General features: G+C 42.0%; 1 protein-coding gene across 1 annotated transcript in view; it reads right to left on the bottom strand.

The window, feature by feature from the left end:
• Positions 1 to 23399, bottom strand: part of POLA1 (DNA polymerase alpha 1, catalytic subunit) — a 492305-nt gene that overhangs the window by 232030 nt on the left and 236876 nt on the right. The gene's annotated exons all lie outside the window — the stretch shown is intronic.

Here is a 23399-nt window from a genome sequence, read left to right as displayed (position 1 = left end):
GTATGATCTGAGAAAGGCTGGAAAGGATTACCTAAAGACATCTCAGTCAGTGGTTGCCACTGACAAATGCATAGTAGAGACAACACTGTAGCAGGATATGGAAGGCACCCTCCCCACCAGTTCAGCAGATGCCTGGAGAACCATTCAAAATTTTGCACCAAAATGCCAATGGGGGCAATTAATAGACCAATGATTAGCTTTTGAAAATATCTTCACAAACTACAAACCACTCCAGTGTACCACCAGCATGAGCCATGCTCCCAAATGTTACTCACTCCTTTCAGGTTTGAAGATGTATCTGCAGCTCACAATATATAAACTTCCATTCTCACATGCCATCATTTAAAATCCTTTCATACATCAAGAGATCTGACTGCATTTACCCTGTCTCAAAGACCACCACCACTCATCGGGTTGGATTCCAATTTAAATTTAAATTCCATGCACAGAAGTATGACCCCACCCCCGCATCCTGGGGAGACTCATACTAGCCACATATATGAAGGGGGATATGAAGGAAAGCAAGAGCAGGAGGAAACTGGTATAAATGGCCTCTTCCCCTTTTGCGCAGAGATCTTTTTCACAGGATCCAATCATTCTACAACCTTCAATTTGGCTACAAATGCCACCAAATTTCATATTATACACCTCCATATAACCTGAAGCCCAATTTCAATCTAAGGCAGGAGAATACTGGTATACAACAGCAGTTACTGGTAGATCAGAACTTTTGCCATTCTATGGATAACAACCTTAACAGAGGAAGCAAACTACTTATTGGGGACAAGGTACAGATACATAGTGGAGTTGTTTGTATGTCTGTGGGGGGGGGGATTTAAAAAGTAAAAAAAAGAGAATTTTTAAAAGCAACAAAATTTAAAATGCCAAGATCTTGCAATATTATCTCATGAGACTTAGAAGATTGCAGATTTATAACCCCGCCCTTCTCTCTGAATCAAAGTCTCAGAGTGGCTTACAATCTCCTTTATCTTCCTCCCCCACAACAGACACCCTGTGAGATGGGTGGGGCTGAGAGAGCTCTCCTAGAAGATGCCCTTTCAAGGACAACCTCTGCCAGAGCTATGGCTGACCCAAGGCCATTCCAACAGCTACAAGTGGAGGAGTGGGGAATCAAACCCGGTTCTCCCAGATAAGAGTCCACACACTTAACCACTACACCAAACTTAGGGAGTTTCATTACAAAAATCATGTAAAGGCTAGGGGCGGGGTGGATTAGGCAGAAAGGGAAAGAAGTGTGGAAGTGAATTCAGTGCAGAAAGAAGGGTGAAAGAAAAATGGAGCTAAAGGGGATGGGGAGATGGGGCTGAAAAAAAGGAAGAAAACAACAAAATGGGAGAAGCTGTGGGAGTTGCTAGTAGAAGGAAAGGAAGAAATGAACAGATAGCCAGGGCAGGAAAATCAGGAGAAGGATGAGATTTTCTCCATCCCTCATGCTGAGATCCCACTATTATATTTCAATATGTGCTTTACTGAAATATGAACTATCGTCCACTTGGAATGGGACAGGCGAGAAACTGAACTAAACAATAAATGTTCTGAAATAATGGCAAGATGGATCCTGATAGAAGCACTAGCCACTCTTGGCTCCTCAGAGACAAAATATATCTAACAGTTAATGAAGCTGAGGTATTACTAATATGTACAGCTGGGCTGTTTAGTCAGAGAGACAAAGGCTTCTATTTTAAGGAAAAGGCATAACTACTGGAAGCCTTTCTGGAATTCATGCTAATGGGCTCAGCATCTGCTGGAAGCTTTATGGTAACGCTATCTAAGGAAATAGAATAGCTCCAAACTATCAAAGATGCAGAATCTGAAATGACACAAGATCTTTTTGGGGGGTGGGGGGGTGGAATAATAATATATTTTGTAACTGTTATGCTGTCTACATACAGACCTGTCAGATCAAATCAGAAGTTTAAATAGTAAGAGATGAATGCACCTAACTCACTTTTTCATGGAACTGGGACACTGCAGTCCAGCTCTACTTTGTTATACAACTATGAGAAACCATGAAGAACTATGAGATGCCATACTATCTATCTTATAGAACAGAATCATAGAGTTGTAAGGGACATCCAGGGTCATCTAGTCCAACCCCCTGCACAATGCAGGAAACTCACAAACACCTCCCCTTAAATTCACAGGATCTTCATTGCTGTCAAATGGCCATCTAGCCTCTGTTTAAAAACCTCCAAGGAAGGAATGCCCACCACCTCCCGAGGAAGCCTGTTCCACTAAGGAACCGCTCTAATGGTCAGGATGTTCTTCCTAATGTTGAGCCAGAAGCTCTTTTGATTTAATTTCAACCCATTAATTTTGGCCCTACCTTCCAGGGCCACAGAAAACAATTCCACACCATCCTCTATATGACAGCCCTTCAAGTACTTGAAGATGGTGATCATCTCACCTCTTATACATTATGTATCAGCAGATATAGCACCAAATAAGTTAATTTTATATATTATGGTTTTAGTAATTGCTTAATGTTTTCTACTAATATGGTTTTACAATAGATTATTGTATCTTATGATTATTGTATCTTATGATGTTAAAAGTGATATTAGCCGCTCTGAGCCTGGAACAGGGAGGGCAGGATACAAATAGAAACAAACAAACAAGTAAATAAATAAATAATAAAAAGTTGTGCCAGGTTGGCACAAAGTATGAGAAAGTACCATCTTTCATCTCTACATGCGATATACCATGTATATAAATGCTGTGTGTGTGTACACCCACGCACACACATGCTGTATAAACAGTGATAATTAATATACTGAAAAAACGGCATTTCTCGTATCCAAATGCTTTATGAATAGTATCTCTGTCATCCTTACAGAAGCCCTATAACGTGCATTCTCCATTGTGGTCCCCACCTTATGGAATAGCCTCTGCCTGAGGAGATCAGGAATGCTTTCTGCAAACCGTACAAAACTGAATCATTCCACAGGGCTTTTCTACACAGGCAGCAGAGCTCTACTGTAACAAAATGGTAAAGAGTTGAGGACAGTCATCTATTAGTTTTTGCATTGGTTAATTCATTACATTAATACTTATGATCTGCTTCTGTTGTTTCAGATTTCTGGCTGGTCCCACATTTCTACGATCCAAAGCCTACTGTACTGTTTACTGCACGTAACATCCTATTGATTGTATTGACCTATTCTGTGTAATCCTGTGTAAGAGGGAATGCTTATTAAATTTGCAGATGATACTAAATTGGGAGGGGTCACAAATACAGAAGACGACAGAAACAGGATACAGGATGACCTTGACAGGCTGGAAAACTGGGCTGAAACCAATAAAATGATTTTTTAACAGGGAGAAATGTAAAGTTCTGCATTTAGGTAGGAAAAAGCCAATGCATGGTTATAGGATGGGGGACATTTGTCTTAGCAGTAGTATGTGTGAAAAAGATCTAGGAGTCTTAGTGGATCATACGCTGAACATGAGTCAACAGTGTAATGTGGCGGCTAAAAAGGCAAATGCAATTTTGGGCTGTATCAACAGAAGTATAGTGTCCAGATCACGTGAAGTGATGGTATTGCATTACTCTGCTCTGGTAAGACCTCACCTGGAGTATTGTGTTCAATTTTGGGCACCACATTTTAAGAAGGATATAGATAAGCTGGAACGGGTCCAGAGAAGGGCGACAAAGATGGTGAGGGGTCTGGAGACCAAGTCCTATGAAGAAAGGTTGAAGGAGCTGGGCATGTTTAGCCTGGAGAGAAGGCGGCTAAGAGGTGAGATGATCACCATCTTCAAGTACTTGAAGGGCTGTCATATAGAGGATGGTGTGGAATTGTTTTCTGTGGCCCCAGAAGGCAGGACCAGAACCAATGGGTTGAAATTAAACCAAAAGAGTTTCCGGCTCAACATTAGGAAGAACGTCCTGACAGTTAGCTCCTCAGTGGAATAGGCTTCCTCAGGAGGTGGTAGGCTCTCCTTCCTTGGAGGTTTTTAAACAGAGGCTAGATGGTCATCTGGTAGCAATGAAGATCCTGTGAATTTAAGGGGAGGTATTTGTGAGTTTCCTGCATTGTGCAGGGGGTTGGACTAGATGATCCTGGAGGTCCCTTCCAACTCTATGATTCTAATCTGCCTTGAGTCCCAGTAAGTATGCCAGACTATTATCTCCAGAGTGTATGTAAAGTATTAGGGCTGAAAGATAAGAGTTCCCAACCTTATTGAATTTGCAGAAAGTGTAAGAATGTAAAGAAAGTAAACATGATCATAAAATGGGAGATCCCAGCCCTCTTTTATATATACTTTTCAAAATAAAGTTTTAATTAAATAAAGGATTCAGGAGAAAACCTAGAATTTTATGTCTTTACAGTCAATAAAACTTTCAGGTAATAATATAATTTCTCAATTTGGTAATATTTATAAAATTGAAGCTGCAGTTAGAAAGGGGTGAAAATAACCTTCCTACGATAAGTAAAGCTCTTTTAATAGAAGAGAGATTTTGCCCCTTCTCTCTGCTGCCTCCTGACCTGCAAGTTCCACAATCTCAGGAGTTAATTTTCCTGATGTTGGAAAGGAATGCTGAAGGGAGGGGAATGCAGGAAAGATCCACAATCACATGTGCCTTGAACAGGCTGCTGGAATCAATCCCTGGTGCTGAGTACTATTTACACATTAGGGTTCCTACTGGCTTAAATGTCCCTGTAAGTTTATTCAGTAGGCAGCCCTGGATGAGCTGGTGTTGAGTATCCTGATGTTTTCCATTTCCTGGCATACGAGTGTATTGTGAGACACTTCCTCAACTTCAACAAGAAGTTAGCCATATTATTTTAAAAATCTAGGGGTAGATTCGCTGAGGTTCTGCATGACAATATCTTGCTGCAGAACATGATCACAATCCAAGACAAAAAGTCCTATCATGGATGAATGTGGACTAACATGCAGTTGGCCGGTAGAAAGTGTATTTGGTGCAGTCAGAGGTGGGTGATGAGAATACAACTATGTCCATATAGAAGCATACGTTGTTCCATGACATCAGAAATGCATCCTGCAGGAAATCAGTGCCCCTTTTCTGTTATGTAATATGTTACATTCTTTTTGCCTGGGGCGAATAGCCAGGGCCCAGCCATTTTACACAATAATTGGAAGAAGTTCTACTGCTAAAAAAGATGAAAAGAGATACTTGTCACTCACAACCCAGGATCAGCACTGATGGAGAACAGCACCTTGAGGAAGAATGTTCTGATGGTGAGTTGTGTTCAACACTGGAAAAGTCTGCTTCACAAAGTGGTAGATTTTTCAACATTAGAGGTTTTTAGATATCAACTGGATACCTATTTGTCAGAGAGGTTATAGGTGTAGTTACTACATTGGTAGGGTGGTCCAAGATTAAATTTACCTCTAATATTAAATTTAAAAAATTACATTAAACACCTGTTTATCAGCACTGATGTCAGCCCACCTAGACTGTAGCTCTGGACTGTGGCAGTTTCCTCTATCTCTTAACTAATATTGTGCAATTACAAGATAGGCAGGACACAAAACTGCACATCTGTCTTGGTTGTTACAGGATGAGAAAATTGACTTGGCTTGGGGAAAAGTTATGTGGGTGGCAGACGATGATGTGGTGTATCTGTATAAATTAATTCCACCTGATTATACAGATCTCCACCAACCCTGCACAGAAAGCCGAGGAGGCATGGCTATTATGCTCTATGAGTCCTTCAAGTTCCTCAGACTCCCCAGTGCAACTTAACACTTGCATTGAATTTACACTCCTGACATTGGGAATTAAGAATATATTAGAAATTGTGCTAGTTAAGCACTTTGCTCTCGGGTAGGCACCTTGTCTGAATCTCTAGAGGTGCTCCCAGATGTAGTCCTGGGGACACTTAGACTGAGTACTCTGAGTACTTCAACATTCACACTGAGGATTCTTCACTAGGCTGGCCCAGGGCTTGATAGCTCCTTTAATCGCTTGGGACTCTCTTAAATTGTACCAGTCCCAACATATGAAAGAGGCCACACTGTGGATTTGCACTGAGCCTTTGAAGGAAGGTTTGGTTTCAGGGCTGAGGGTCTAACCTGAACCATGGACTGACCACTACCTAGTCAAGTCAAGGTTAAGCATGATCCCAATACCCAAAAAGAAAGGGAGTCTAGTTAAAATGGTCCCACAGTGGCTGGTGGAACCTACTGGACTCCAGAATGTTCTCTGGGTTTTAAAGATTTCAAACATATATTTTGTTAAGGCTGTGCCAGGAACCTGGATTGTGAGGCTATCAACAAGGTTGCTTCTTGTTGTCTCCTTCCATCCTTTAGGAAAAAAACCAGGTCCCTGGTTTACCGTGGATGAAAAGAAGAGAGCCAGAATATGTCTAGAACAGAACGTGCAGAAAACTGAATCTAATGGAATGAGCTGCAGAGCCTACTGGAAAACCCATTAAGCAGCTGTGACAGTGACAAAGAAATGTTACTTCTCTGCTTCTGTGCCAATTCATGACCATCCTAGTTGTTTAAGACATCTTCACATCTGAAGACTTCTAAATATGAGCCTTTATTGAGTCAGGAAGCAACAATTATTAGCTTACTTCTGCAAAGTTTTTCTATAATAATATATTGCAAATATGCACTGATCTGGATGCTGGTTGTAACAAAGGTCTGTCAGAAGTATAGTTATGTACTATTTTGACTCAATTACCATAATGGATTTTTACAATATCCTGGCATCTGCGAAGGCTACTACTTTTGTACAGCACCCTTTCCAAACCTGGTTCGTAAAATCATGCAAGGATCACATCAGTAAGCCCTTGGTAACCAAACATCAATTGCTAACTCTGGACACCTGATTTGCCACTTAAAGAGGTGCTTATCCACCTGTTACTTAAAAAGCCATTCTAAAGAAAAACGATGTGACCAATTATCACCCAGTCTCTAATCTGCCCTGTTCTCAAGCAATTTACCCCACAACAGGGTTACGTTCTAATAGGCCTAGGCAGGCCATCAACCTTCCCCTCCTGGGAAGCAACTCAGTCCCAGAAGTCTTCTTTCAGACTAGGGTCAAACCACACACCTGTCAGGTTTGGCAACAGGCTAGTACATTTTTATTCTGCCTGGGAAGCCACTATTTCTGATGAACAGGTTCTTTCCATTGTTATGCTGGGTTCTTGTAAAAAAAAAGTGGCAACCTCTCAAATGGCAGATCCTCCATCTTCGGCTCAGTTTTCACAGGTAAAACAGTTGATCTCAACCAGGCATGCCTCCTAAGGACATGTGAACTTGCCACAGCTCAAACCACAGAGCCTGCTAAATGCCAGCCAACATTAATTTGCTGTTCTGATCATTTAATTGCCTGTCCCCATGACCTTGGTGAGGTGACACTTGTCTTCAGGTAAAAACTCTAAATAAGGGAGCATCCTTTCCCAAAGGAAAAGATGATACTCAGCCATAGTAGTCTGAGAGGTGGAAACCCTGAAACTCAGTTCCAAGGAAGAGTTTAATTTCTGGCTCAAGATGTCAGTGGGTGAAGAACAGCAGGACTGGAGTCCTTCATGCTGCATCTCTCCCATCACAAGGGAAGATGGTGGAGGGCGTGTTGACAAATTATTAAAGGGGTCTTTCTTAATTCTATAGAAATACTTGGCTTTCCTAGAAATGGGTTGAAGACAAACAGGCTTCTGCCACAATTCCTGAGATAAATCCTCAAGGCCTTCCAACACAGGGAAGACAATGATACCTGGTGACTCTGAATAAAGATAACTCAAAATCTTGTATTTTTAGCTTATGCTCTGAAGAGACAACATTCAAGTGATTGAGCCATATGGAACATCTGATCTCCGTACATGTGGAGATCCTCAGTGGGCAGTATGGGTGCAGATTCAACCACTCTGCTCTGTCATCTGGGATCAGAGGTGGTATCAGATCCCTAAGAGTCCACAGCCTTGTCATTCCCTCTTTACACAGGCTCAGGAGAGCAAGGTCTATGGGGGACCATGGCCAATGGAGATAAGAAGAGACCCAATGAAGATAGTGATATAGGCCTGGATCTCTAGGGCTAGGGACAAATCTGTCACCTCATTCAGCTGGAGAAATCAAATCCACAGGCTGCAGAAATCAAATATGGGTGCAACCACCACCACAAATGTGGCTGAGGCTATGGAACCATAGCCCATCAGTTTCAGTTTGGAGCTGCGCAGAGCCTGGCCAGCTGACATTTCCATTTCCTCATCAGATATTAAAACCAAGGAAATCTTAGGCCCAAAAATGGGGTTTTAATTGCTCCCAAACTCTCTTGAAATGCCAGTGTTGTTTCCAGGGTATGAATGGGAGTGCAATGCTAAGACCCAGCCTTCTGTTTCTCTTTGGTCTTTGATTTGGTTTTAAGACTTTTAGCCAGCGGCTCAAACGAAGAGTGGTGGGTGGGTGGAGATCAGAATCTAGACCAGACCCATTGTGATACAGAACTGAGAGATAGAGCAGAGCATCCTGAATCCAAGGATGCAAGCCTCAACAATTTTTCAGGAACCAGCATCAACTTCAATGGAAGATCAGAAACCTTAAGGGTTTTCTTCCAGAGTGCTGCTTTAACCGAGCTCTCCCCTAGCTTTAGGAGGGGAAGCACTGTTAGGTTTGAAAGGTGGAAACATTATATCCTTCACCCAGTGGAATAAAGATTGTGTTCATTAGTTTGGGTCATTTATGCACCACATCAAGTGCATTTCTTAAACAAAGTCTTTGTGCCATAAAAAGAATGTCAGGGACAGAACACAACAGTTCTACCAGCCAACCAGCCAGAGGGATGCCACAGAAATAATTGTTCCAACAACTCACAAAGATAAGGAGACTAGAGAGCAACAGCTGGAACCTTCTCCTTTGGCAGCAAAAGAGGAACTGAGGGTGGGGTTGCTGGAGCCACAGAACATGATCTCTCTAGTGGGAAAAGAGATTCCAGCTCTGGCACACAGCACACACACCCCAGGAGGCTTTTAGCTATAAAAGTTCTCAGTGAGCAGGCCTGCTCATGATGATTTATAATGGATTTTATCAAATGCTTCTGGAAGTCTAGGTAAACAACATCTACTGGGTCATCCTTGTCCATATGCTTGTTCACCCCCTCGAAGGTTAGTGAGACATGATCTTCCTTTACAGAATCTATGCCGATTCTTCCTCAAGAGCTTCTGTTCATCAATATGCCTATCTTTAATAATGGATTCCACCAACTTATCCAGTATTGACATTAAACTGACTGGCCTGTAATTTCCTGGATGTTCTCTACAACATTTTTTTGAAGACGAGGGTTACATTGGCTATCTTCCAGTCCTTGGGAATGAAGGCAGCTTTTAATGACAGATTGCGTATTTTTGTCAGGAAATCCACAAGTTTACACTTGAGTTCTTCCAGAACTCTTGGATGTATCTCATCTGGGCCTGGTGATCTATCACATTTTAATTTGTCCATCAGTCATAGGATCTCTTCTCTCATCTCCCCAATCTGACCAAGATCTTGCAATACCTTTCTGAAATTGGAAGTTCAATTTCAGCAGTGGACAACCACATCCCATGCCCACAGTAAAGACAGAGGCAAAAAATGCATTCAGTTTCTCTGCCATTTTCCTATCATCCGTAATCCTTTTATTCCTTGGTTATCCAAGGGCCCAAGTGTCTCCCTGGCTGGTCTTCTGCCACTAATGTATTTGGAAAAAAAATTAACGTTGGTCTTTATGTTTTTTGCAATATGTTCCTCATAGTCTATTTCTACCTGTCTCATTACTGACTTGCATTTCATTTGCCAAAGCCTGTGCTTCCTTTTATTCATCTCACTCTAACTAGTCTTCCACTGCTTAAAGGAATCCTTCTTACCTTTTAATGCTTGTTTGTTAGTCATGAAGGCCTTTTTTAAACCTATCCTTTTTTATTTCCAACCTGCGGTATACTTTGTATCTGAGCTTCCATACTGTAGTTTTGAATAGTCTCAAAGCTTTCCAAAATAACTGACCCTCTTTACCTTTACTTTCAGTTTCTTCTTCATAAGCCCCCTCCGTTAAATGTAATTGTGTTGGTCTTTTTGGACAACTCTCTATTTACATAAATGCTAAACTTAATAGTATTATGGTCACTGTTCCCAACTGGTGGAATCATGTTTACACTTCTCACCAGGTCTTAAGTATTACTTAGGACCAAGTCCAGGATTGCCTCCCTCCTGGTAGGCTCAATAACCATCTGCTCCATAGTACAGTCATTGGGAGTATCTAGAAACCCAGTCTCTTTCTCTTGACTTGAACACATATTGACCCAGTCATCTATTATAACAGTTATTTTTTTCTAACGGCTTTTCTTAATTATTTTGCTATTTTTAAATCATTCTGTAACCTTTGATCTCCCAGAGCTAAGCTTCCTTTTGGGCTCATTATTTCTACCCATAAGGTTATAAGATATGTGAAAATATGCATCCTTAATCATTATTGGGGGGAGGGGAGACACAGATAAATATCTAAGAAAGAAGATAACACTGTGTAAAAAGACTATCCAGAAATAATTAATTAGTATACTGATATTTCACAGATCCAAATGTCCCTCTTAGAGACATGGGCAGGAAATGTATTCAATAGAATAGGCTATCCAATAAGCAGTGTAATAAGATTAGGATATGGAAATTAAATCCAAGTAAAAATTTAGAACAAGGCTGAAACAAATTTTAACTATTGGCAATATAGCAAATACGAATGATTACCATGAGTGTCAGCTTGTGTTCCATTGATACTAACCATATTGCCTATAATGTTTATTTGCTTGCAACTAACCCTGATGATCCCCCGTAGAATTTTAGGCATGCCTGAGGGGGGAAAGGAAGGTGGGAGGGAATTGGGCGCCAGAGGCCATAAACGGTTTTGAAGTGCAGAGAAGCGCGGCCGCTTCCCAGGCGCCGGCAAGGACACCAGCCGGGAGGGGGAGTGGGGATGGCCCAACGGAAGAGATAACAGGCGTGTGAATCAAGCACCTCTGAAAGCAGAATGTAACTTTATTATGAGAATGATTTAAATCCCTCAGGCTTTGATGTATCCCCATAAATGCTAGTGCTTGTTCCCTATACGTTATCACTCTCAAAGACCTTCTGCAAGAGTAACATTGTTGTAATCAATAAATGAAACTTATTTTCAAAAGAAAAGAGTTCTCTCATTGTTGAAGCCTCAATTAACCCTGCGCTGACAATGAGCTACTAATTTCACTATAGCTATGCCATTCTTCTGTAATATAGAAACTAAGCTACATTCCTCATATGAAGACACTTCCAAATCTTATCAGACATAATACAAAACAACTATGTTCTAAGGCAGCCCATCTCTGTAGGTACATCTCTGGCTGGCCACTGTTGGAGACAGAAGGCTAGATTAGATGGACTCTTGTGTCTAATCCAACAAAAGTGGTTTGTATGTCTTTATGGAAACATACCAACATGTAAAGTTATAGTCCAATGGCATCTTTAAGACAAACAGGTTGCTTACCTGTAACTGATGATCTTCGAGTGGTCATCTGTGCAGTCACACACATGGGTTTTCCGCCTGGAACGAACCTGACCTCGGAGAATTTAAAGCTAGCCTAGGTGTTTATTTTGGCCCGCATTCCCTCTCATCCAGGGGAGCAGGCATCCACTGCACATGCCTGGAGCGAGAGGGAGGCGCTCCACCCACTCAGTTTCTTCTAGCCACTGTATAGAGAAAGTTATCGATAAGGTAGAGTATAAACCAGTGGGAAAGGCTGGGAGGGCATGTGTGACTGCACAGATGACCACTCGAAGATCATCAGTTACAGATAAGCAACCTGTTTATCTTCATCGTGGTCTCTGTGCAGTCCCACATATGGGTGACTGGTAAGCTGAAGTGCATGGAGGCAGGAGCTGGTTCTGAAAAGGAATGACATGAGTTAAGCATGTATATAGATACAAGGTATTGTAGTTACAGTAGAAGAGACTGTAGGCTTCAATCAAAGATAGAGTGAAGTACAGCTTGTCCGAAGGACACGTCTCACCGGGCATGGATGTCTAAGGCGTAGTGCGTGGTGAATGTCGATGTAGGAGACCAGACCACAGCGGCACAGATGTCTTCCATCGGTACACCTTTACAAAAGGCCGAGGACGTGGAAAGGGCTCGAGTGGAATGAGCTCGCAAATGTTCGGGTACGGGCTGTTTAGCTAGTTGGTAGTATAAAGCAATAGCAGCCACAACCCACTTCGAAAGTCTTTGGGTAGAGATTTTGTGTCCCTGTTTAGGAGTTCCATAGGCTACAAAAAGCCTAGAATCCTTACGGAAAGGGCATGTCCTCTCAATATAGTAAGCGAGGGCCGATGTACTTCAAGATTGTGTAATCTTTGGCCTGCTGAGGTTACTGAAAAAAGGAGGGTAGAGTGGTTGACTTTCCCAGATGGTAAGGTGAAACGACCTTTGGTAGGAAAGTAGGGTCAGGACTTAGAACCACTCTGCCATGGTGGAAGACAGTATAAGGTGGGTCCGTCCGAAAAGCACAAACATCGCTAACTCTTCTGCCAGATGTAAGTTCCACTAGTAGTGCTATCTTCCATGATAAGAGGTGCAGTGGAATGGATGCCATTGGTTCAAAGGGAGGTTTCATTAGTTTGCTCAGAACAAGAGATAAACTCCACGTAGGTTGTAGTTGACGAATTGGGGGTCGTAGATGCAGAATGCCCTTTAGGCAGGCTCTTACAGCAGGATGAGAAAAAACAGTGCATCCTCCAATATGCGGGTGAAGGGCTGAAATAGCGGCCAGGTGAACCTTTAAAGAGGAGTAAGCCAGGCCTGAGTTAGAGAGGGACAAGGTGTATGACAGGATCTGAGCTATAGAGGATGATGTAGGTAGGAAATTGTATTGAGCAGCATACTCTACAAATCGCTTCCACTTTTGAGAGTAAGACTTTCTAGTGGACGGTTTTCTGGCATTTAATAGGACATGTCGGACTTCTGCAGGAAATTCTAGAAACTGATTATCCAAGCAGGCAGTTGCAGAAGTCCTGGATCATGATGTAGGACCTTGCCGTCTTGTTGAGAAATGAGGTCCCAAGTTTGAGGGAAGTGATGGAATACACTGTTGGATAGAAGGAGGAGTATGGTGAACCATGCTTGGCGGGGCCACCAGGGTGTGACTAGGATGCAATTGGTCTGATCTGATCTGATTTTCTGAAGTGTTCTCATTATCAGTGGAATGGGTGGAAAGAGATAGTGTAGTGGTCCCTCCCACTGATGGAGGAAGGCATCTCCCGCAGACTGAGTTGATGGAGGGCCCCTGGTATAGAAGTGTGAGCATTGGGTATTGTCCGGGGAGGCAAACACATCTATGACCGGAACTCCAAACATTTTGAAAACTACTTGGAGGTAGCATCGTTTGAGAGTCCATTTGTGGTCGTTCACGAGTTGGCAACATAGTGTATCTGCTTGGGTATTTTGGATTCCCGGCAAATGAACAGCTGTTAGATATATGTTGTGAGCAATGCTCCAATGCCAGAGGGCTAAAGCTCGTTTGCATAGATGGACAGATGCAGTGCCCCCCCTGCCGGTTGATATAAAACACTGTTGCTACGTTGTCTGAGGTGACCTGGATGTGTAGACCATGAAGAGATGGTAGCAATGACCTGATGGTAGGAATGACCTGTGGACCGCCAACAGCTCCAGATAATTAATATGGAGGGATTTTTCGTAGGCTGTCCACTGCCTTTGTACCATTAGTGTGCCGAAGTGGGCTCCCCAACCCCACCTCGAGGCATCTGTCGTGACAATGGCTGACAGAGGTGATCATATGAATGGCATCCCCGCCAGAAGGTGATGTCTTATTGTCCACCATTCCAGTGCTGGATGGATGTGATGTGGAACGGTTAACAAAGTTCGTTGGCATTGTCAATGTGGATGGAACGTCCGTATGAACCATAATTGCAGGGGTCTCATGTGGAGTCTTGCATGGCAGAGGACGGAAGTCGTGGCCGCCATAAGAGCCAGCATGCGCTGAAAGATGAGAGCTGTCTGGGTAGAATGACATATGATGGTAGTGGCCAGAGACTGAATATTGTGAACCCTGTCTGCAGGAAGGAAGGCCTTGTGGGGTACCGTTGATAGGTGTGTGCCTATGAATTGGATGTCTTGTGTTGGGACAAGGTTGGACTTTTGAAGATTGACTTGAAGGCCCAGTGAGGATAGAAGTGCTAGAGTAGTGGAAATGTCCTGCTGAAGTTGCTCTTGAGATTGAGCCACAATGAGCCAGTCGTCTATGTAGGGATATATGGAGACTTTTCGTTGGCGAAGCAATGCCACCACCACCGCCATACACTTTGTGAAGACTCTTGGTGATGTCGATAGGCCTAAGGGGAGAGCACGGAACTGATAATATTGGTTCCCGACAGCGAATCTCAGGAATCTTCTGTGGCAATGGTTGATGGTAAGGTGGAAATAGGCATCCAAGCATCTTTGGGGATTAATGGAAGAACAGACTGCAGGGTGATCATGCGAAATTTTTTGTACCGGATATGGTGGTTTGAGTTTGCGGAGGTCCAGTATTGGACGTTGTCCTCCATCTTTCTTTGGAACCAGGAAGTATCGAGAATAGAACCCTGTGCGATGGAATTGCGGTGGGACTGGTTCTATGGCTGCCTTGGCCAGCAAGGCAGCAATCTCTTCCTGGAGAGGTAGAGAAGGAGGGTACGTATAAAGCGATGATGCTTCGGGGGCAAATCGAACTCTATGATGTAACCCCTGTGGATGATCGCCAGGACCCACAAATCCAATGTTATGGATTCCCACATGGGGTAAAAGGGGAGCAGTCTTGTTGTATGGAGACGGTATGGTAGAGATGGAGGTGGTACCAACAAGTCAAAGAGACTGTTTTGGGGCAGGAGTCGCCTTCTTAGTAGGTTGTGGTCGAGATCATTTATGGAATGGTTGCTTAGCTGGTGGAGCTTTGCGTTTCCAGTAGTCGCCCTGTCTGGGTGAATAGGGACGCTTGTAAAAGGATGGTTTCCAGCCTCTTTGTCTGCTGGTTTGAGGCTGCTGCTGACTGACCCCTAATCTCTTGGCTCTCTTCCTGCTGTCATCCATCCACTGTAGTTAGAATGTCGTCAGTAGTCGCATTAAAAAGACCTTGACCATCAAAAGGGAATCTTCAATTTTGAATTTAATGTCAGGCTGTAGTGAAGAAGAGCGGAGCCAGGCGTGCCAATGTAAGGCAATGGAAGTGGCCATGGTTCTAGAAGAACAAGCAACAGTGTGGCGGACCAAATTAATTTGTTGTTTGCTTACTCGGGAGAGCTCTTGCAATATCTGTGATGCTTGCTTCTGCGCAGGGTCAGGTAAAGACGGAAGTGTATTGAGTTGAGATGTTAAATTAAAGGTATACGCCGAAAAATAAGCCAAATAATTATGGATCTTGGAAATGGCAGTCGAGAGGGAGTAAAGTTTTCTTCCCAAGGTGTCCAACTTCTTTCCCTCTCTCTCAGGTGGGACAGGATGATGTGTTTGTTTTGACTTTGAGGAGGAATGCACAATCATCAAATTGGGTGCAGGGTGATTAAATAAAAATTTTGAATCCGGTGCATGTATCTTGTATAAGGATTCAATCCTCTTAGATGTAGGTGGTACCGATGCAGGTTTGTCCCAAGCCTCCTTTAGTCCTTCCAAGTGAATGGGTAGCATAGGTAAAAAGGATTCTGCAGGTAGGTCTGCATGGACCAGGTCATGGACCACATCTGATACTCTCAGTAGGTCTGTGGTAAGTTTTATGTTGAGAGCATTTGCCATGTTTGTAAGCAAGTCCCGGTATGTTTTGGATCCCTCAGATGGAGAGAGGTCAGCTGGCTTGGTAATGTCCGACGTAGGTGATGTTGGTGACGAGATCGATTATGAAGACTCCGAGTGTTTGGCTTCGGAATCCTCCGGAGCATCCATGGGAGTCGTAGGTCGGTCATGTGTAGGCATAGACAATGGTAAGGCCTTACTTGTGAGGGTAGGTTGGTCAGGTTGTAGTGTTTGCTGCTTCGATGGAGCATATGTTGAAGGAGCCGGTGATGTTTGCTTCGGTTCCTGGCTGAAATGTTCGGGTCGATAGTAAGCTTCTTCATGGTACCGATGATGGTGTGCATCTTCATGGTACCGAGGTTCAATGTGCCTGTATTGATGAGTTTCCTCACGATACCGAGATTGATGGAACTCCTCACAGTACCGAGATCAATGTTCCACCAATGGTGATCTAGAGGGTCTGTAATATCTATGGCGTCAATATGGGGACGGAGATCTGGATCTGGACGGGCTATAATAATAATAGCGATCCCTATGCCGACTTGGAGACCGTTCAAGGTACCGACGAGCTGGGGACTCCCGATGGAGTGGGGAAGACAGCAGAATCTTTGAATGTACACGGTACCGATACCTCGCGGAATGAATGCATCCCAAGTAGGTTGGCTCGTTGAGCTTGGAGTCGAGGTGATGGTTCCAGAGCCTCCGTGGCCATGATGTCTTCAGGTAAGGACTCGTGAATATAGTGACGGGATATAATATGGATGACTTCGTCGGTAATAACATCGGTAGGGATTGGGTGGAACAGTCAGTGCCGTGGATATCAATACCGAGGTGGAGGTCGTCAGATGCGAAGTCATGGTATCCAATGGTCTCGGGTCCGAATGACTCTTCAAAGCCGACTTGGATGTAGATTTCAACTCCAAGTGTCGTTTCGACAAAGATTCCAAGCGGTGTTTTTTCTTGGAGTCATCCGACTTCTTAGTGTGTTTCCCGTACTTAGGCTTACTGGGAGCCGATGCCACGGAAGCTGCTGGTTTTACCACGTCCCTTTGCAGAGTCAGGGAAGGTGGTGAGTTTTGGGACCCAGAAGCATGGGGCATCACAGGCCGCAATGAAGACTCTAAGAGATGGCTCTTCAGTCTATCAGCGCAGTTTTTTCTGGCCTGCTTCCTGAATTGGCTACAATGGGTACAAGTGTTGGTCCTGTGGGCCTCTCCCAAACAAAGTAAGCACAGAGAGTGTCCGTCTGCTGAGGGGATTTTGGTCCCACACCAAGTACACTTTTTGAAAGTCGTTTTAGGATCCTTCCCTTCCATACACCCAGGGCGGGGGGAGGAGACGGGACGATAGTAAAAGAAGATAAAGTTCTTTTATTTTTTTTAACAATACCAGTAGAAGTCTGAAGAAGAAGAAAACGTTGAAGAAGCAGGTATTTGGTGAAGAAGGTAGCAAGGCTAGATGAAGTTTAGGAGACGCAACGAGGAGAGACTATTCCGAGCGACGGTTAGAAAGAAACTGGGTGGATGGAGCGCCTCCCCCTCGCTCCAGGCATGTGCAGTGGATGCCTGCTCCCCAGAACGAGAGGGAATGCGCGCCAAAATAAACGCCTAGGCTAGCTTTAAATTCTCCAAGGTCAGGTTCATTCCAGGCGGAAAACCCATGTGTGGGACTGCAGAGAGACCACAATGAAGATCAACAAAGTTTTATTCAGGGTGTGAACTTTCGCATGGAAGCAAACTTGGTGTGCTACCCGCCTGGATCTATCAACATGCAAACAATTTCACTTGAACCTGTACTGTTTATTTCCATCCCAATGCAACCACTCTACCCCACTACAGTTAATAAGAAATTCTGAAGGCTATTTAACTCTGAATTTTCACAGAAGACTAATATAAAATTTATTAAGCAATTCAATAGCCTTCTAAACACATTCTTGAAAAAGTGGCCTGTTTGAATAATATGCAAGAGTGCAAAAGAGTTTCCTAAAGCCTCTCCTGAAGCCTAAAGATTTGTTGTTGATGATGCTGTTGTTCTACACACACATTAATAAATTCATGCAGATCTAACATGTTTGCAGTTCCTATACTTAAAATAATTTCTTTACAATATAAAAATATACCACAGGGATACTTTATCTATAAAAATAACAGTACTGTGTGACAACATGCACAAAAAATACAAAACAATATGGGTACCTGTAGCCAAACTTGAATACTTTCATTGGAGACAGAGTACTTCGCATTAAATAAGCTTTTTCCTCCTGAAGGACTAATACTTCAAGCAATGATAAGGTAATGTGAAAACTTATACTGTTACCGTTGGTAGTATCCCCAAAGATACAGACTAAACTAGGTGGCTGGTTTTCATTTGAAGGGGTAAAAATTAATGGCTATCATTTAAAGTATTCATTTTGTCACAGGAAACAGATGAAACCATAAACCTTGGGTAGAGTTTGCCCACTTATAGCTGGCAGTTCAGAACAAGCTACTCCAGACCATACATATTTCATTGAAAGCTAAGGGTAACACTTCAAAAATGAACCACCTAAACAAACTTCCAGTAGCACTTGACAGAGCTACACCTATTCTTCCCATTTCCAAAGCAGCACAGAATTAATTACCAGTTCTATAGATCTATTGTAAGTATAATAGACTAAAGAGCTATCACAGACACATTTATTGTAAAAGCACAATCCTAAGTGTGTCTAGTAGAGGGCCAAAACGATTAACACAAATGCTTTGTCAGATCAAAGATAAAACCTGCACCACCCAATTGAGGAATGAATTAGAACAGTGGGTTATCTTTCAAATTAACCAGGGCAGTTAGTGAGGAAAATTTCATGAAAGTGTAATTCTTAGCCTTTGTGAATCCACACAGCAGGCATTCTGCCAGCTGACAAGATGATGAAATTTTCATGCTTAAAAAAGCCTTCTTCATTTCCCAGTTTAGATTAAATAGTATTCTTTTTTCTATTTGCTCTTCAGCAGAATTTTTTAAAAACCTAGATCAATCTTTCAAAAGAATAATGCATACACAGGAAGAAAATAATAAAATCTAAGTATGTCACCCTTTTAAAAAGAGCTTAATGTGTGTGTAGATTAAAGTGAATAGTTAGTATTATTTTGAACAACAGAGGGAATATTAAGGAATTTATTACTAGAACAACTTGACTAGCTTAAGAAAGATGTTCTATTGTTTAAGTGGAATACGTTTTCTAAAACAGCAAAAATCTGTGATGATCAGAGAGGTAATTTTCAAGAAAATACATTCTTAGCTTTTTAAATCTATATCATAGTATGTGTCACAATGGCTTGACTTTCAAAAAATGCTTGATAAAAATAACAAATGGGAGAACAAAAGTGGTCTTAACTCTTTTACCCCATCTACAATACAAAGTCACCATGAGTTTGTTTATATGTGTTATGTTGAACTGCTTTGTTCATTTATATGTGATGGCCCTCTTGTGTGAGCAATCCAACATGTAAGCAGCTAGCTTCCTGAACTCACCTGCATGAGCTTTATAATCATAGATATACTTTTGAAAAAATGAAGCAGCAGCTCTAACATAGTGTGTGTGTGAATCCCACAGTCGCATCAGATAAATACAAATACTTTTCTAAGACTTAGGGTGAACAATATTCTTCTCCATCCCTATTTCTATGCATTAGTGAGGATGTAAGACTATACGGCGCAGAGTGGTAAAGCTGCAGTACTGCAGTCCTAAGCTCTGTTCACGACCTGAGTTCAATCCCGGCGGAAGCTGGGTTCAGGTAGCCGGCTCGAGGTTTCACTCAGCCTTCCATTCTTCCGAGGTCAGTAAAATGAGTACCCAGCTTGCTGGGGGGAAAGTGTGGATGACTGGGGAAGGCAATGGTAAACCTCCCCGTTAAAAGTCTGCCGTGATAATGTTGTGAAAGCAATGACACCCCAGAGTTGGAAAGGACTGGTGCTTGCACAGGGGACTACCTTAACTTTTTAAAGATTATATGTCCCCCTATCCCACACAAGCATAACTGACCTTCCAGGTGTCCCTACACTGACGCAAAAATCTATGTTGTGCATACATGGTTACATACTGAGCACCAACAGAAGATTCAATATCCCAGATAATTCCCAAATGTCAAACATGCAATCTGACCCACTCTGGATAAATCCTATTCAAACACTATGCTCACATGTGGCAACTCTGGCAGTGAGATTATTGATTGCCAGGATGGGATGTATATGTGGATCTATAGCACAGAGTGAGGAACACATATCACCGAAATCCAATCAAGATGATTTATTCTAATCTTCAGTGAACATGTGCATGCACACAACACATGTAGTAGTATTTATATTTTATGAACTCATTTATAACCACATCAAAACAGCATTGTTTGAAAGTAAATCAAAGTTCACATTTTTTTTCAAATGGAACATATTCTCACTAATAGCTTGACCCTGACAATGCCTTTTAAAATATTTTACACCAACACAAGCTCAGGCAACTAGTGATGTGCTTTATTTTTTAGAGAATATTTACCTTCTAATAGTTAAGATCTAGGAGAACTGTGACCAAGTTAGCTGACCACTTCCCCCCCCCCCTTGAAATTTACTATAATGTTTTGATTCCATTGTGATAAATTACTTTCCATCTTCAGGTAAAAACAAAACAAAACAAAAAAACACAGTACCTCAAATTTATTCCAGTTTAACAATCAATGTTTCAGTTCAGCAAGGATATCCAGTATTAGATTGTCAATAGCAGATTTCTAAGTACATACAGATCACAGACAGATCTACGTAGACAGTAAAATCAGATCACTTTTTTACATGTCATGAAATAAAGTTAACACTTAGTCATGACCCTCCCGGATAGATGAACTCTCTATATATTTAATACTAGGTCAATTTGAGGGAGGCAAAGGATCCCTGTGCTTTTTCTACTGCTCTCTAGCCCATGTAGCACTTTCTTTTATATTCCTTTCCCTTCATCTCATCCAGTCTATGTCCAGTATATGGCTCTTAAAATCTAAATTAAGTGATAGGAGGGAACTGCCAGGAAAGTATTTTTTTTCGTTTTGCATATGGTCCCTTGCTCTAATCACATATGCACTGCAAAACTCCAACTGCTATGTCACCTGAATTTCCAGACAGTTTTTTGTTTGCATCACAATGAACCTCAATTATATCAAATTCAGAGTATGTCTATATACACATTATTATTTTTTTATTAAAACATTTATGTCCTGCTTTTCCTTTTGGTTTAAGGCAACTTACAATAATCACATATCACAAGCACAGGGTTGAAACTGCTTATCCGATGCCTACAAATCAACTCCCAAAGCCACTGGCCAAGCTACTCTGAAGCTGAGAACATTCACAAGTATTTCTAACTCACTTTACTCATGCTAATCCAGTCACCTCAGTTCCTGCACCCCACCTACAACCAGTGTTCCCTCTAAGATGAGTTAGTGTGAGCTAGCTCAGTTTTTTAGCCTCTGGCTCACATAGCTCAGGAAAAATCGCCCCAGAGCAAACTAATTTATGCAGCTCACAAAGTAGAATTTTTGCTCCCAATGCTCCCTAGCTTAGAGGAAGCATTACCTACAAACTCATTACTTCTCCACATGTTATGTTCTTTCTTTTCAAGATGCTGAAGAGGAGAGAGAAGATAGGAGACAAAGTTGTTGGAAATACCTAATTCCTCTCCATCAGTCTTCTCTTTACTTCTATCTGGATGCTCATCCTTTTATTCCTAAAACACGGGAGGGCTTTGGGGTGAACAGCTACCATTCCTGAACATTCCATAACAATGGTGAATGCTTATTCATCCTCTCTAATCTTTGGATCTAAGTTTGGAAGAAGAAGAAAAAGAGTTCTTGCACACATCCTTATGGAACTGAAGCAAGTTCATGTCTTGGGAAGTGGTGGGGAGATGCAGTAAAACCAGATCAGAGAAGGTGATATAAAATAGGATGCTTGTGTGCTTTTGTGAAAGAAATGAAAGTTCACTGGCCTGGGGAAAATACTGTACAGTGACTAAGGGAAAGAATCTGCATACATAGCTCAGGAAATCTCTGTTGGAAGGAGATTAACATTATCCAGAAGCTGAAGGACAGAAGTATGAAGCAGGGTGGCTAAAGGAAAGCGCAGAGTTTGCAGTGCAGGAGTCAGGCTGAAGAGGCAAAAGAAAACAAGAGTAAACGAGACAGAGTTGAATAAAAGAAGACAAGTAAGGGAAAGACTGGGATAAAAAGAAGTGTTTTTTGTTTTGTTCTTTGTACAATAACAGAAGGAATAACTATATAAGCAGTATTTATTCAAGAGCCTCAACACATTTTGAACAAAACTTCTTTTCAGAAGAGTAATAGAATGTATACATTGTAGTCAAAACAACTAAAATTGGTCATTCATCCTCCAAAACAATATGTAATACATGGTTATACATGTATGTAACACATGGCTAAAGTGCTATCAAGTCACAGGCAACTTATGGTGACTCCAGCAAGGGGGAGCTTTCCGTCATGCGAGAAGCAGAGGTGGTTTGTCATTGCCTTCCTTGGCAGTCTTCCATCTAAGAACTGACCCTGCAAAGCTTCCAAGATCTGATGAGATCTGGCTATACCATGTTGTCTTCCCTCTCCATTAATGATTCCTTCTTATTTATCGCTTAAAATAATATTCATGTTGCTCTGTGGCTCAGACATAATATAAAACAAATTTTAATGCATAAACTCTTCTGTTCACTCTTAAGAGAAAATGAACAAGAAAATGAAAATGACAAAGAGGCTGAGCTGATGAAAGCAAAGTGAGCTCAGTGTCTCAGTGATAAAGTAGATAGTGGATTGTGAAATAAAGCAGGCACTAAAAAATAAGGAGTGTATAAGACAGTGGATTGAAGAAAAGCACTAAAAATCTAAAACATATCTTAAGGCACCACTGTTGGTAGAAAGGGATGCAAAGGAAAAGACCCTGGTGAGGGGGGGGGAGTTTCACACTACAGCTAAATATTCATTTTCTAGCGATGATATGCCACCAAACAAATAGGAACACTTTCTCATCACACATAGCAAGTTTTGGGTTGGATCCCAACAGCTTTCTATTGCTGGAAGGAGGAGGAAAGGTAATCTGACTCCCTCTGACCACAACCCTTCCCTCCTGTATGGATTTTTCTCTATGGTACAGACTTTTATAGGTCAAAAGATGTTGCCAGGGAGTGAGAAAAGTAGGAGATAATCTGCTTGTACCAATAGAAAACTGGTGGGATTCAACCAATCACAAACAAGAACATTACATTCTGATTTTATATTTTAGTCCATTCCAATGGAATCCATAACATTCTTGTGATCCTTCTTGTCTCTTAAAATATACAGACAGACTTGACCATTTCCCTCTCAGGTCCTCCCTCTCACTCACAGAGTCGTCAACACAGGGTAGCCTAGGGACCTTTAATAACAGGTCCTTGATCTCACAGAATTATAGCGATTGGGGGCACAAATCCATTCACACACAGTCACCGTTTATTCATATCCTAGAGACTAAGATATTAAATCATGTGTGTTTCTTTCCCTTAGACACACAGCCCATAGGGTTAAATGAAACCAAACGTTAACTTTTACTTATAGTATTAACATAACGCTGAAGA

Source organism: Heteronotia binoei, chromosome 3 (assembly GCF_032191835.1).
Source record: "Heteronotia binoei isolate CCM8104 ecotype False Entrance Well chromosome 3, APGP_CSIRO_Hbin_v1, whole genome shotgun sequence".
Classification (NCBI taxonomy): domain Eukaryota; kingdom Metazoa; phylum Chordata; class Lepidosauria; order Squamata; family Gekkonidae; genus Heteronotia; species Heteronotia binoei.
Note: the sequence above shows the minus strand (reverse complement) of the source record. Positions and strands in the feature narration are given on the sequence as shown.